This window comes from Callospermophilus lateralis, chromosome X (genome assembly GCF_048772815.1).
Source record: "Callospermophilus lateralis isolate mCalLat2 chromosome X, mCalLat2.hap1, whole genome shotgun sequence".
NCBI lineage: Eukaryota > Metazoa > Chordata > Mammalia > Rodentia > Sciuridae > Callospermophilus > Callospermophilus lateralis.
Genome location: NC_135325.1, coordinates 112,390,181 through 112,404,534, shown reverse-complemented (window position 1 = coordinate 112,404,534; position 14,354 = coordinate 112,390,181).

Below are 14,354 nucleotides of genomic sequence, written 5' to 3'. Positions count from 1 at the left end.
ATATAGGATCTATCAAAAGTCAATGTAATGTGAAGATTTTCTTGGTTTGAATATGAATAGATGTGTGCACATGGGTTTCCAGACCAACAAAATGATACATATGTTGGTGTATCTACCTCTTTCACCTGCTTTCTTTTTAAAGAGAGAGAGAGAGAATTTTTAATATTTATTTTTTTTTAGTTTTCGGCGGACACAACATCTTTGTTTGTATGTGGTGCTGAGAATCAAACCCGGGCCGCACGCATGCCAGGCGAGCGCGCTACTGCTTGAGCCACATCCCCAGCGCAAACCTGCTTTCTTTTAGACTCTTTTATAGGTGAGTTTGTATGTGTTAAGAATTGCCACATGCAGCACAACTTAATAGTATAAGTTTTTTTTTCTAATGACTTTATGTTCATGAGAAAACATTTTTTTTCAAGTATTGAATTTCCAGGTAAATTCAGACAGCACTGACTTGAAGAGGTGTAGGAATTTCAAGTTCCTCCACACATGGAGGACTACCTAAGCACTATCTTGCTTTGATCTTCAACTGAACTCTCCAGGTGACATTGGGAAAGGAGCTTAACTGTTATGTATTTGTTTCACTGAGTATAGAATGAAGGAATTGTATGAGGTCATCGCTAATGATTGTTTGGCATTAGTTGATATATGATCCAAAAAATGTTTCCCAATAAAATTTATCTAGTGAAAATTCTCTTGAACATTTGAACTTCTTTACATTTTATAACTTGGATGGTTTGTGTATTGGTATTTGAAAGAAATATCTAAACAATGAGCTTTATGCAAAATGACACATCATGAGAAGTATTCAACCCAGTTATATACATTTGATTTATAAAGAGTCTCTAGGAGGGTAGAGATGGCCAATATGATGTGGAATTAAGAGGGGCATGAAAGAATAAAAAGGATGAAACAGAAAAGGATCTGAAATGGAATCTTTTCAGCTTGAAACTTGTGAGTTTAAGCAGCTGGCTATTGGAAACCTTTCCTGAAGTAACCTATTCGGCAGGGTGACATATTACTAATAAGATTAAAGTGTCTTCCTAGGAAGCAGCCAACCTTAAATGCAATCACTGTAAAATAAGATATCAACCGAGAAGTTATAACAGGTTCTACAAATCTATTAAAATAGGAAGGATTATATAACGGCAATACCAATTGAAGGGCAATCATGTCACAATCCAGATAAAAAGAATTAGATTTGGCCCTTGTTAGCACTTCCAACTATGTCCAAGGAGATAGTCTCTTAACCACTAAACACCTGGTTTAGGAGAACATGGAGTAAAAGGGGTACTCATTTGCCACAGACTTTTTGACCTCTAGCAGGACAATCAGGACACCATTCTTATTGAGCCACAATTAGATATTGTAATCTTCCTTTTGAGAGGACACTGGCTTTGTTGGCCAGGAGGGACATCTCACAGTCTTTACAACTTCTATTTATCATTTTAAATTAATAGATCAATGTCTAATTGACCAATAAATCTAATGATAATTTGGATAATGTGAGCTTAATCATTCCTTCAAGATATGATCATTACTACTCCAGAAAAACAGGACTCAAGGGTGATAGATCAGACCCTGATGATAATTGACAAAAAGGATAACATTCTCTAAAGTCCACATTAATTTATCAAATTCCAATTTCAAAACTAAGTGTAACCTTTGGTTCCAGGGTACTGAAGTTGGATTGAGATGCTGGCCCCAACCACAGATTCTATTTTTCTACTCTTCTCCCTTGATTTCCCACTTCACCTCCCCTTATCCCTGACCACTGCATTCTCACAGGCCATCTTTATTCAAACCTGGTTCATTGGAAAATATCAAAACAAGGTGAAAATGTTTAAGTATTCTTACACAACATAACAGGATCCATTGGACCCAGGTATCAATTACATAGGCATAGTTGTAAGTAATATATTTTTGGTTCATTACCTCTTATGATTAGTAAGTTCAGTATTACCACTATCTATGTATATTCTCCTTGGTGATAGGAGTGAGGGAATATTTTCTATTACATCTCTTGCTTAGTCAAAATAGAGATTTTTCTTATGATTAAACTGTACTAATGGTAGCATGTGTCCATAGGAGATGAGAGATAAGATATAATCTGACATTTTTTCATCAATGTTTTAACTGTCAAGTCACTCCCTATAGTGGGTTGAATGGTGACCCTAAAAAAGATATGTCTTAACCTCTGGATCTCATTTGCAAAATAAATAAATAAATAAAATGTAATTAAGTACCTCTCTGTGAGATATCCTGGATATTTTAGGTAGGCAGCTCTAAATCAAGTGACAATGTCCTCATGAGACACACACAGGGAGAAGAGAAGGCAGCCATGTGAAGATGGAGACTGATTGGAGTGATGCAGCCATACGCAAAAAATTTCCGGAACCACCAGAAGCTTGAAGAGGTAAGAAAGGCTTTACCCCTAGAACCTTCAGAGGTTGTGCAGCCTGCTTACACCTTGATTTCTGACTTCTGATCTCCAGAATGAAGAAAGAATAAATTTCTGTTAATATATCCATAGTAATTTGTTATAGCAATCACTGGAAACTAATGAAGTGGCCCATATCCATCGAAGCCTTTGACATTTCTCTACTTCCATCCTGCCATAATTGTTGGGAGATTTCAGTGACATATGAACAACTCATCCAACAGCCAACCTCAACCTTTTGCAGGCTCTCCAGCTGTATTGCCTTTAAACTTCTTTTCATGATAGGATTACACACTATGTAATTACCAAGATCCATTCTATCAGATTTCAAATGTCAATACCAATCTCAATCAGTTATCTTTTATGTAGTTCTCTCATTTCCTTTACAGTTGTTCTTTAGCCTCACTAAAAGATCCTGTTCTTAAGACTTTTCCATTTGCTTCTAGTGTACCAGTCCCTCAGAGATTCATTTTATATCCAATGGCCAGGGTCAATAACATGGATTTCTGTCTAACCAGCCATCTCATTTCATCTTTATCCATTTTAATTTTCTTTTGTGTATAAGTAACAATTATTGAAGACTTCCTAGGTGCAAACAATTTATAGTAATTCTTCCATCTAATTTTGACAATCTTATGAGGTAGGTACTATTGTTGACCCATTTTAAAGATGAGGAACTTAAGTTTTTGAGATGTAAATTTCCCCAGTTTACATACTTATAAAATAGCAGAGCCAGTTATCAAGATCTGCCTGGGACTAAAATCTTCACTCTTACCCACAATGCAATACTGCCCTCTGGTGCTATACCGCCTTCAAATTCTCAGTACATTATCTGCCTTCCTCAATTTTATAAACAGAAGGCTAAGCACTGACTGGGATTGTAGCTGAGTGGTAAGATGCTTGCTTAGCACATGTGAAGTACTGGCTCCACATAAAAATAAATAAATAAAATAAAGCTATTGTGCCCAACCACAACTAAAAAATATTTAGAAAAACACAGCTTAAAAAACTCATACAATTTTGCAGATGAATGTCTCTGTAAAACTGTTTTTTAAATTTCAATTGAACCTTTATTGTCTCATGTAATTCTTTACTGTTAGTTTATGCCTATTTCTCACACTATAATTCTAAATCTTGGTCTCTCTATTCACATTCTCTACTTGTTATAGTTTGTGTATGTGGTATCTCCCAAAAGCTAATGTGTGAGACAATGCAAGAAAGTTTAGAGGTGAAATGATTGGGTTAAAACAGCCTTGACCTAATCAGTGCGTTAATCCACTTGAATGGATTAACTAGGTGGTGATGCTAGGCAGGTAGAGTGTGGCTGGAGGAGTTGGGTCACCATACAATGCCTTTGGGTTACATATTTTGTCCACAGTGAGTGAGGCTCTGCTTCCTTGTTGCTATGTCTGGAATTGCTTTCCTCCATCAAGCCCTTCTACCATAATGTTCTGCCTCACCTTGGGCCCAAAGCAATGAAGGTGGCCTTCTGTGGATTGAGACCTTCGAAACCTGAGCCCCAAATCAAGTTTTCCTGCTCTAAATTTGCTCTTGTTGGATCTTTTCGTCACAGTAATGAAAACGCTGACTAAAACACTATCCACCCTCAGTCAGACTCCTATATCATAAATATTAATCCCATTGGTGTGAAATAGTTTATTATCCTAGTATTCCACCTACATAATTTTTTCCCTACCCATATATTATTATTCTCCATTGTATATGACTCTCTCTTCCTGTTGAAGGACAGTCCCTTTGTTTGTATCATCTTCTTTATTTTTTCCTAAAACTTGCCCCTTCATGTTTTCTCTATTTGATTTTCAATTCCTTTCTATTATCTTTTCATACTCAGCATATGTTTGAATGTTTTGTAATCCTAAATAAAAGTCCCTCCTTTTGCCTTATATAGAGCTCTACTTCTCAAGTTACTGTTTTTTCCTTCTCAGCAAAACTTTCAAGAGTAGTCTGTATGGGATATTTATTTCTATATCTCTCATTCCTTCCTAAAATTAAACCTGCAACACTCTACTTAACCTTTTCCCATTTGCTTTCATATGGCATCCATCCATCTTTAATTTACATAGCCAATTATAGGGCCCCTGGTCTCTGATATTCTTTTTAAGACTAATCTTCCTGAGTTGACATGAAACTGAGACTCTCTTGATTGTCTTCTTTTATCTCTGATCATGTCTTCTTAGTGTTTTTTCATTTCCTCCTCTTGGTCTGTCTTCCCCTTAAATATTACTGTTCTAGGGCTGTCGCCTTGGCTCTCTTCCCTTCATTTCTGATCACTTATAAAAGTACATAGAATGAAAGAACATCAACTTCCAGGATCTTAATTTTCATCTATGTGCTGTATTTCAGTTGATGACACTGCCTCCTTCTTCAATAAAAAATAGAAACTACCCAATTCAAAATTATTTATCTTCTTACCACAAAGTCTAAAACCACAATTCTCCAAGATAAATAGACAACTAAATATTTCATTTAAATATGCTACAGGTCCTTGAGCGCAACATGTCCTGAACTTATCTTAGTTCTTCCACCAAAGAAAATTTCCTATTCATCATTTCATTCAACAGATTTTTATTTAATCAATGCCCATGCAGTTAAGATAGCAATTTTTTAAATGATAGGCAAACTCTTCTTCATATTGAACTTATATTCTAGTGTGTACTGGGATAGGGAGAGAAGAGGCATAAAATAAAAAACACATTGGAGAAAAGATAGCCTCTTCAACAAATAGAGATAGAAAAACTGAAAATCCACATGTAGTAGAAGGAAATTTAAGCCCTATCTCTCACCCTGCGCATTACTCAACATGGATGAAACATATAGATATCAGACTAGAAACCCTGCACCTACTAGAAGAAAATATAAGCCCAACACTCCAACATGTTGGCTTAGAAACCGACTTCCTCAACAAGACTCAAAGCACAAGTAAAATAAAAAATCAAATTGGATGGTATCATACTAAAAAGCTTCTTCACGGCAAAGGAAACAATCAAGATCATGAAGAGAGCACCTACAGAATGGGAGAAAATCTTGGCCAACCACACCTCAGATAAGGTGGTAATTTCCAGAATATACAAACAAACATCTTAATACCAAAAATATAAATAAATAACCCAATCAATAAATGGGCAAAGGAACTAAATAGACACTTCTCAAAAGAAATACAGTCAACAAATATATGAAAAAATGTTCAACATCTCTAGCAATTAGAGAAATGCAAATTCAAACTACACCGCAATTTCACCTCACTCCAATCAAAAAGGCAATTATCAAGAATACAAACAATAAATTTGGGTGAAGATGTGGGGAAAAGGGTACACTCATGCATTTCTGGTGGGACTGCAAATTATTGCAACCACTCTGGAAAGTAGTATGGAGATTCCCCAAAAAACTAGGAATGGAACCACCATTTGACCCAGTTAAATGGTATACTTCCAAAGGAGTTAAAAATCAGCATGCTAAAGTGACACAGCCACATAAATGTTTATAGCAGCACAATTCACAATAGCTAAGCTATGGAACCAATCTAGATGCTCATCAACAGATGAATGGATAAAGAAATTGTGGTAGATATACACAACGGAATGTTACTCAGCCATAAAGAAGAATGACTGACATTCATCAGCAAATGTATGGATGTGAAGACTATCATGCCAAGTGAAATAAGCCAATCCTAAAAAATCAAAGGTTGAATGTTCTCTGATATGTGGATGCTAACTTACAACAAGGGGGGAAGGGGAAAAATAGAAGTTCAGGGGATTAGAGAAAGGGGAATGAAGGGAAGGGAAGGGCGATAGGAATAGGAAAGATGATGGAAGGAATCTGACTTAACTTTCCTCCATACATACATGGATACACCACAGTGAATCTCCACATCTGTACATCCACAAGACTGGGATCCTAATTAGAATAAGATATACTCCATGTTTGTATAAACATATCAAAATACATTCTACTGTCATGTATAACTAAAAAGGACAAAGAAAATGGTAAAAAAAAATAAGTGAGCTTTGCCGCAGTCTGGCTGGGCACAAATCACGAGCCACTCACAGCTTGTAGATTCAAACAGCAATTCTTTATTCCCGAACTCACACCGGCCGTCTACAAACACGTTCTGGGGAAATCCATGTTCTCTGCCTAAATCCACACCTCCACTGGGCTTCTGTCTCCCAAAAATACTGTCTGAATCCTGTGAGAACTCAAGAGGAACTCAGACAGCAGGATACGCCCTATTCCCAGCAGGAATAATCTTCCTAAACCGGGAACGCCCTAAACTCGGATTATCCTAAACCGGGAACACCCTAAACACGGATCCGCCCTGGTCCTTGAGCAAATTCACCTTCCAGGAGTCCTTCCACTAAGCAACATGGGGGTACGCTGGCAAGGAAATTGTCATACCTACTTGGCTAATGCTCTCAGCATCTCCCCCCTTCTGATTAATTAAACAACAAGTAATGTGGCTTAAGGACCGTGTCTGGTAGGTTGTCCAATTCAACATATGGTTCTTACCTGTCATTGGAAAACTGACCTTTAAGCATCAGCCTCCTGTCTTAGGTTGATACCACTGCAACTGGATCATACCCATCACTGACTACCGGTCCAGCATACAGCCATACTTGTGGATAGGTCTATGCACCAGTGGGGGGGTGAGGTTCTTTGCCTCACCTCTGTTGGCCCCAAAATTTGGCCTTGGTGCCAGTGGGGGAGTGAGGTTAATGTGGCTTAAGGACCATGCCTGGTAGGTTGTCCAATTCAACATATGGTTCTTACCCGTCATCGGAAAACTGACCTTTAGGCGTCAGCCTCCTGTCTTAGGTTGATACCACTGCAATTGGATCATACCCGTCACTGACTACAGGTCCAGCATATAGCCATTGGCCCCCAAATTTTAGACCATCACTAGCAGAAGGGAGGAGGATACAGAAATGCCACAACACCAAGCCAATTGACAGCTCCTTTGGAAAAATTGCATCACTGGTGACACCATCAGCAAAGATATGCGAGCACTACCACAATTAACATGGGGTGCGCTGGCAAGGAAATAAAAATTGCATCACTGGTGACACCATCAGCAAAGATATACCAGCATTACCACAATTTGCTGCACCAAACAATAGTTACATAGTCCAGGCAAGTTCTGCAAGCAGTTCAAAGTGGAGGAATCTATCAATATGTCCATCTCCTCCCAAAGTCCGTTTCCTCCCAAAGTAAGTTGACTCCTTGATTGAGCATTACTTGTTGAGTTATATTCATTGATGCATCAGTTTATACAGTGTACCGTGATAGCTATCATAGAAGCTGTAGTTTGGTTTTATCTTTGTCTTCACTGGCACTGGGATGAAGATAGGAATTCTGGCAATGATGCTAAAGAGACATTATCCTGAAAAGAATTATTAAATATAATGAAAAGGAAAGGTGAAAGTAAACAAACAGATCTGTTAACCTCCTTAAAAAACAATCCTTAACAGCTGTTTACCTAATTTAAATTAAGCCATTTAAATCACGTGAATAGAAAATAAATGATTCAGATCCATTTTTTCATGAGCACTCCTCATATATGAAATATGGACATACGCACACACAGGCATACAACACAAAACACAAGAGTACAACACATAAGACAATAATAAAGGCCTTGTAGCTTTACCTAGGTGAAATCTCCATTGCAATGTTTAAAAACTCCACAGTCAAAAAATAAAACTGATCAGAAAAACATTAACCTAGGTTTGTATGAGCTCAAAAAATAAAATAGAACTTTATGATGTGGGAAAAATGCAATAATAAAATAGATATTGAAAAAATCATCCTGGTTAATCACTGTCACAGATGTAAGAATGGCCAAGCTGGAGTTCTGGATATCAGCTGTTATGGATTTGAGTCAAATCATCTTCTTTTTGATCTGTAGAAATTGCTTTAGTCTTTCTGGAATCCAAATCGGCTGCTGTTCTCCCTGTGGAAACACACAAACAGAGCCCCGACTCCAGACAATCACTGGGTCAGGACCTTTCCATTGTCCTGTTAGAATATCTTTCCAAAGTACTTTAGGCTTATGTACATTTTTTGGATACATATGTCTTTCCGCAGCACTAAGTCCTGATGAATCCAAATTTAAAAAGTTTAGAGTAAAAAGTGTTATTTTAAGTTTATCTTTGGGGGATATATACACCTTTTCAATTCCCTCTTTTTGCTTTAATAAGTACGTTTTAATAGTTTGATGAGCTCTTTCAACTAAGCCTTATCCCTGTGGATTGTATGGGATTCCTGTTATATGAGTAATACCAAATGATGAGCAAAATTGTTTAAAAGAGGTAGAGGTATAGCCAGGACCATTATCGGTTTTTAACTGTTTAGGAATGCCCACAGTGGCAAAATTTTGTAAGCAATGAGCTATAACATCTTTAGTTTTTTCTCCGGCATGAAGGGAGCCCATCAAAAATCCGGAAGAAGTATCAACTGTAACATGTAAATATTTTAATTTTCCAAATTCTGGCAAGTGTGTGACGTCCATCTGCCAAATATGGTTAGGTATCAGTCCTCTAGGATTGACTCCAAGATTAACTTGTGGTAAAAAGGTCACACAATTTTGACATTGTTTTATTATATGTCTGGCTTGTTCCTTAGTTATTTCAAAACGTTTTTGTAAAGTATTAGCATTAACATGGAATCTTTTATGAAAATGTGTAGCTTCTTCTAGTGTAGAGAAAATATGTATGTCATGTGTAGTTTTATCTGCTAAATCATTGCCCAAACTAAGGGCTCCAGGCAATCCTGTATGTGCCCTGATATGTCCTATAAATAATGGATCTTTTCTGTCCCAGATTAGACTTTGTATAGTGGAAAACAAAGAGAAAACAGTAGAAGAAGGGGAAATACTACCAGCATCTTCAAGAGATACTATAGCATTAACTACATACTGACTATCAGAAAATAAATTAAATACAGAATCTTTAAACATCAAAAAGGCTTGTAAAACTGCATTAAGCTCTACCTTTTGAGCTGATTGTTTGGGTACTAAAAATGTAAAAGTTTGATCAGGGGTAACTAGTGCTGCTGTACCATTATTTGACCCATCAGTGAATATATTTGGAGCATTCATGATAGGGTTTTTTTTTTTTTTGTCATTTTTGGAAAAACTACAGGATGCTTAGACCAAAAAGACAACAAAGGATTAGATGGTAAGTGATTATCAAATGTAACATTAGATTTACACATGATTATTGCCCAAGTATTTAACTCATTAGCTAACTCATCAATTTGATCCATAGTATATGGAGTAATAATTTTATTGGGAGAAATTCCAAACACTCCCTTCGCTGATTTTATTCCTTTGAGTATTAATCGTCCTACAGCCTCAGGATACCTAGTAAGAATAGTGTTAGGAGAATAAGATAAATGTATCCGCAATAATGGACCTTCTTGTCAAAATACTCCTGTAGGAATATTTTTTGTTGGTAGTACAATAAATAATAAAGGCAAACTTATATCAATTCTATTCAAATGTATATTTTCCATATATGTTTCAATGATTTTTAATGCCTTTCTTGCTTCAGGCGTTAACATTCGGGGTGAATTTGGATCTGATGGGCCTTTTAGGATATCAAATAAAGGTCCCAACTCTCCTGTTGGTATGCCTAGATAAGGCCTTATCCAATTTATGTCTCCCAATAACTTTTGAAAGTTGTTAAGTTATTTGAGTTGATCTACTCGTATTTGAATTTTTGGTGGATGGACCATGGTTGAGGATAATAGAACTCCTAAATAATTAATTGGAAAATTTAATTGTACTTTATCTATTGCTATCTCTAGATTATAATTTTTTAATAAGTTTGTAAGTGTGGCATAACATTCCAGCAATATGTTTTTATCTTTATGTGCCAATAATACATCATCCATATAGTGAAATATTTGTAGTTCAGGATTTTGATTTCTAAGTGGCTGGATTGCTTTGTTAACATAAATTTGACACATAGTTGGACTGTTAGCCATCCCTTGAGGGAGTACTTTCCATTCATATCTCTGATCAGGACCTTCATGATTTAATGCAGGGATAGTAAATACAAAACGTGGACTATCCTCGGGACGAATTGGAATTGAAAAAAAAAAAACAATCTTTAATATCTATAGCTAAAACATGCCAGGTTTTTGGCAAAGCAGACAATTGAGGAATCCCTGATTGATCATGTCCCATAATAACCATCTCATTATTAATGGCTCTTAAATCTTGCAATAATCTCCATTTACCAGATTTCTTTTTGATGACAAAAATGGGAGTATTATGGGGAGATATGGAAGGTTGTATATGTCCTTCCGCTAATTGTTGTTTGACCAGATCATGGGCTACTTGTATCTTTTCTTTAGTCAGGGGCCACTGAGGAACCCACACTGGTCTTTCTGATTTCCAAGTAATTTTTATTGTCTCAGTGGCCCTTGCTGAAAATCCAACCCATGTCTGTCTGTTCCTTGATCTATTTGAATTGGTGCTGCTATACCTTGTCCTTGTTTTCCTAATCTTTTTTCTTTCCTAAAACCTTGTCTAGCCCTAGTAGTGGGCGCATTAGGATTGATGTTATTTGTTAACGTCAAACCTAATTGATCTAGGACATCTTGTCCCCATAAATTTATAGGAAGATGATCCAATACATATGACTGTATAGTTCCTTCACATCCTTCAGGATCCTTCCAATCTAACACCATTGCACATCTATGGGGATTAGTCGCCACTCCTAGGCCTCGAAGCGTTTGAGTGGCTTGTTGTAACGGCCAATGTTTTGGCCATTCTTGACTAGATATGATGCTAAGGTCAGCACCTGTGTCCAGTAGCCCATTAAACTCATGTCCTTGAATATTTAGTTTTAGCATTGGGTGAAAATCTAAATTAAAGACAACATAGCCCAATCTACACCTGTGAAGCCTAATGCCCTGGAACCTCTTTCTACACTATGACTAGGAAATTTATTATGTAGGCTGGGTATTATTAACAACTGTGCTATTCTATCTCCAGGTGAAATTACTGATATACCTCTTGGAGAACTAGCTATAATTTTTATTTCACCTACATAATCGGGATCAATTACCCCAGGACTTATCATAAGTCCTTTTAATATAGATGAACTACGTCCCAATAATAAGCCTACTGTTCCTTTGGGAAGAGGTCCTTTTACTCCTGTGGGAATGATTTGAACTCCCATCTCTGGAGTTAGTACTGCTCTGGCAGAGGCGTAGATGTCCAACCCTGCACTCCCTCGGGTTTGTCTGATGAGGGATTTAATGGACAATGTGTCCTGGGCACTACCCTGATGGTGTTGCTGGGTTCCTCCACTGCCCCGTATATTTATGGTTGTGGGCCCCGGAGCATTGGGCCCCCCTGTCCGTTTTTTGGCAATGGAGCCTGATGCCTTTCTCCACGATATCGTGGGTAAATACCTGATCCTTGTCCGTTTTTTGATAAGGGAGTACCCTCTATGGTGGTTTGAGAACGGCATTCATTAGCCCAATGTCTCCCTCTATGGCATCGTGGGCAAATACCCGGTATTCTACTCCTTTGATACCTAGTTTTGTTAAACCCTCCTCCTATGGGGCAACTCCTTTTAAAATGTCCTGTTTGTTCACAACTATAGCATGTTTTTGGCCTGGCATCTAAAGCCTGTTGTACTGCAGCTGCCAAGACTTGCCCTTGTTCATTAATATCTCTACATAATTTAATATATGTGTTTAAATCTTCATGTCTCCAAGGTCTAATAACCTCTCTGCAGCAACGATTTGCTTGGTCATAAGCCAGTTGTTTTATTAATGGCTTTGCTTGTTCTGTATCCCCCAAAATTTTGGCAGCTGTTTGAATTAGCCTATCTACAAAGTCAGCGTAAGGTTCATTAGCTCTCTGTATTACCTTAGATAGCTGACCTTGTAAATCTCCATGTCCTTGTAAAGTCTTCCATGCCCTAACTGCGTCTGCAGCAATTTGTGCATATATAGCAGGATCATATTCAATTTGTTGCCGCTGACCCTCATAAGGTCCTTTTCCTAACAACATTTCTAGATTTCTTTGAGGGTGACCGGCTGCTGCATTTCGCCTAGCTGTCTCCGCACAAAATTCCTCATTGGCAACCTTCCATAACAAATATTGTCCTCCATTTAGCACAGATTTACACATGCTAGCCCAATATGCTGGCGTCATGTCCATGTTAGTAATGGACTCGACCATGCTTACCGTGAAGGGAGCTTGGGGACCATAAGTTGTTACAGCCTCCTTTAACTGCTTCACTGTTTTAAAATCTAAAGCACGGTGAATTCGCTGCCCTCCTGCCTGCTCAAGTACAGGGCATGCTAATCTTTGAGGTCCTGTCTCAGGATCCCATTTATCAACTACGGGGTTTGAGGGCCACTCAGCTGTCTCTATCGGTGGGGCTGTTGGTTGAATTACACCCTCTTGTGATAAAACGGAGTTAGTAACAGCCTCCTGTTGTGGCCTTTTTCCTAACAACCCCTTTTCCTTTAAATTTTCTTCCTCTGTCTGACTAGCTCGAGAGACCTTCTCTTTTGCTTGATCTAAAATGTCTTTCTCCATGGTCTGAACCTCTAACAGTTTACTTAACATCTTTTCGGTTTGTTTTTTACTAATTTCTAATCTACTATAAAGATAACGCAACCCAATAAGATAACACAAAACAAAACCGAAACTGAATGAAACAAAAACGGAATAAAAAAATCATTGTATCAATTTTCTCTTCCTCAGGGCCGACAAACTTCAAGCCTTTAGTCAACCATTTTTTTCCAGTTTGCCTGAGAAATTTCTAGGGCTAGGCAGCTTGAAACAAAAACAAAATAAATCAAAAGAAGAACACATTGTTTTTTGAAATGGTCACCCATTCTCTCGCCTTCCCTCAGGGGCGAGCAATTTCACTTACCCCCAAGCTTCAGGCGTTCCGCGTACGGGCCACCAGATGCCGCAGTCTGACTGGGCACAAATCACGAGCCACTCACAGCTTTGTAGATTCAAACAGCAATTCTTTATTCCCGAACTCACACCGGCCGTCTACAAACACGTTCTGGGGAATCCATGTTCTCTGCCCAAATCCACACCTCCACTGGGCTTCTGTCTCCCAAAAATACTGTCTGAATCCCGTGAGAACTCAAGAGGAACTCAGGCAGCAGGATACGCCCTATTCCCAGCAGGAATAATCTTCCTAAACCGGGAACACCCTAAACTTGGATTATCCTAAACCGGGAACACCCTAAACACGATCCGCCCTGGTCCTTGAGCAAGGTCACCTTCCAGGAGTCCTTCCACTAAGCAACATGGGGGTACGCTGGCAAGGAAATTGTCATACCTACTTGGCTAATGGCTCCCAGCAGAGCTTAACCTATATTTTTTTAATATCTTTATTTTTATGTGGTGCTGAGGATCGAACCCAGTCTCACATATGCAAGGTAAGTGCTCTACCAGTAAGCCACACCCCAGCCCCTATAATTTTTTATATTTTTTATCTGAACTATATTAAGATAATACTAGCTTTGTAAGGGGGGCTAATTAATTTCCTACTTTTCTACTTTCTAGAACTATTAAAATAAGGAAATGATTATCTGTTAATTGAAGATTTCATAAAATTTCCTCATAAAACCTACTGCTTTTAAAGGAATGAATATTTACCACTAATTTAGCTTCTTTTAAAAATATTATTTAAATCAAATTTTTAACTGTTACATCAAAAATGACAAACAATATTATGTCAAGTGGTGAAAAATGTTAATGAGAAAAAAAGCAAGATAAGGGCACAGAGAGAATTGATGGAAAGGGTAATGTTTTATAAAGGATGATCCAGAAAAGCTTTGTTAATGAAAGAAATAGAAGACTGAAAAAAGTAAAACCATAATAAGCCTTAGAAACATGAGAGAAGACCGA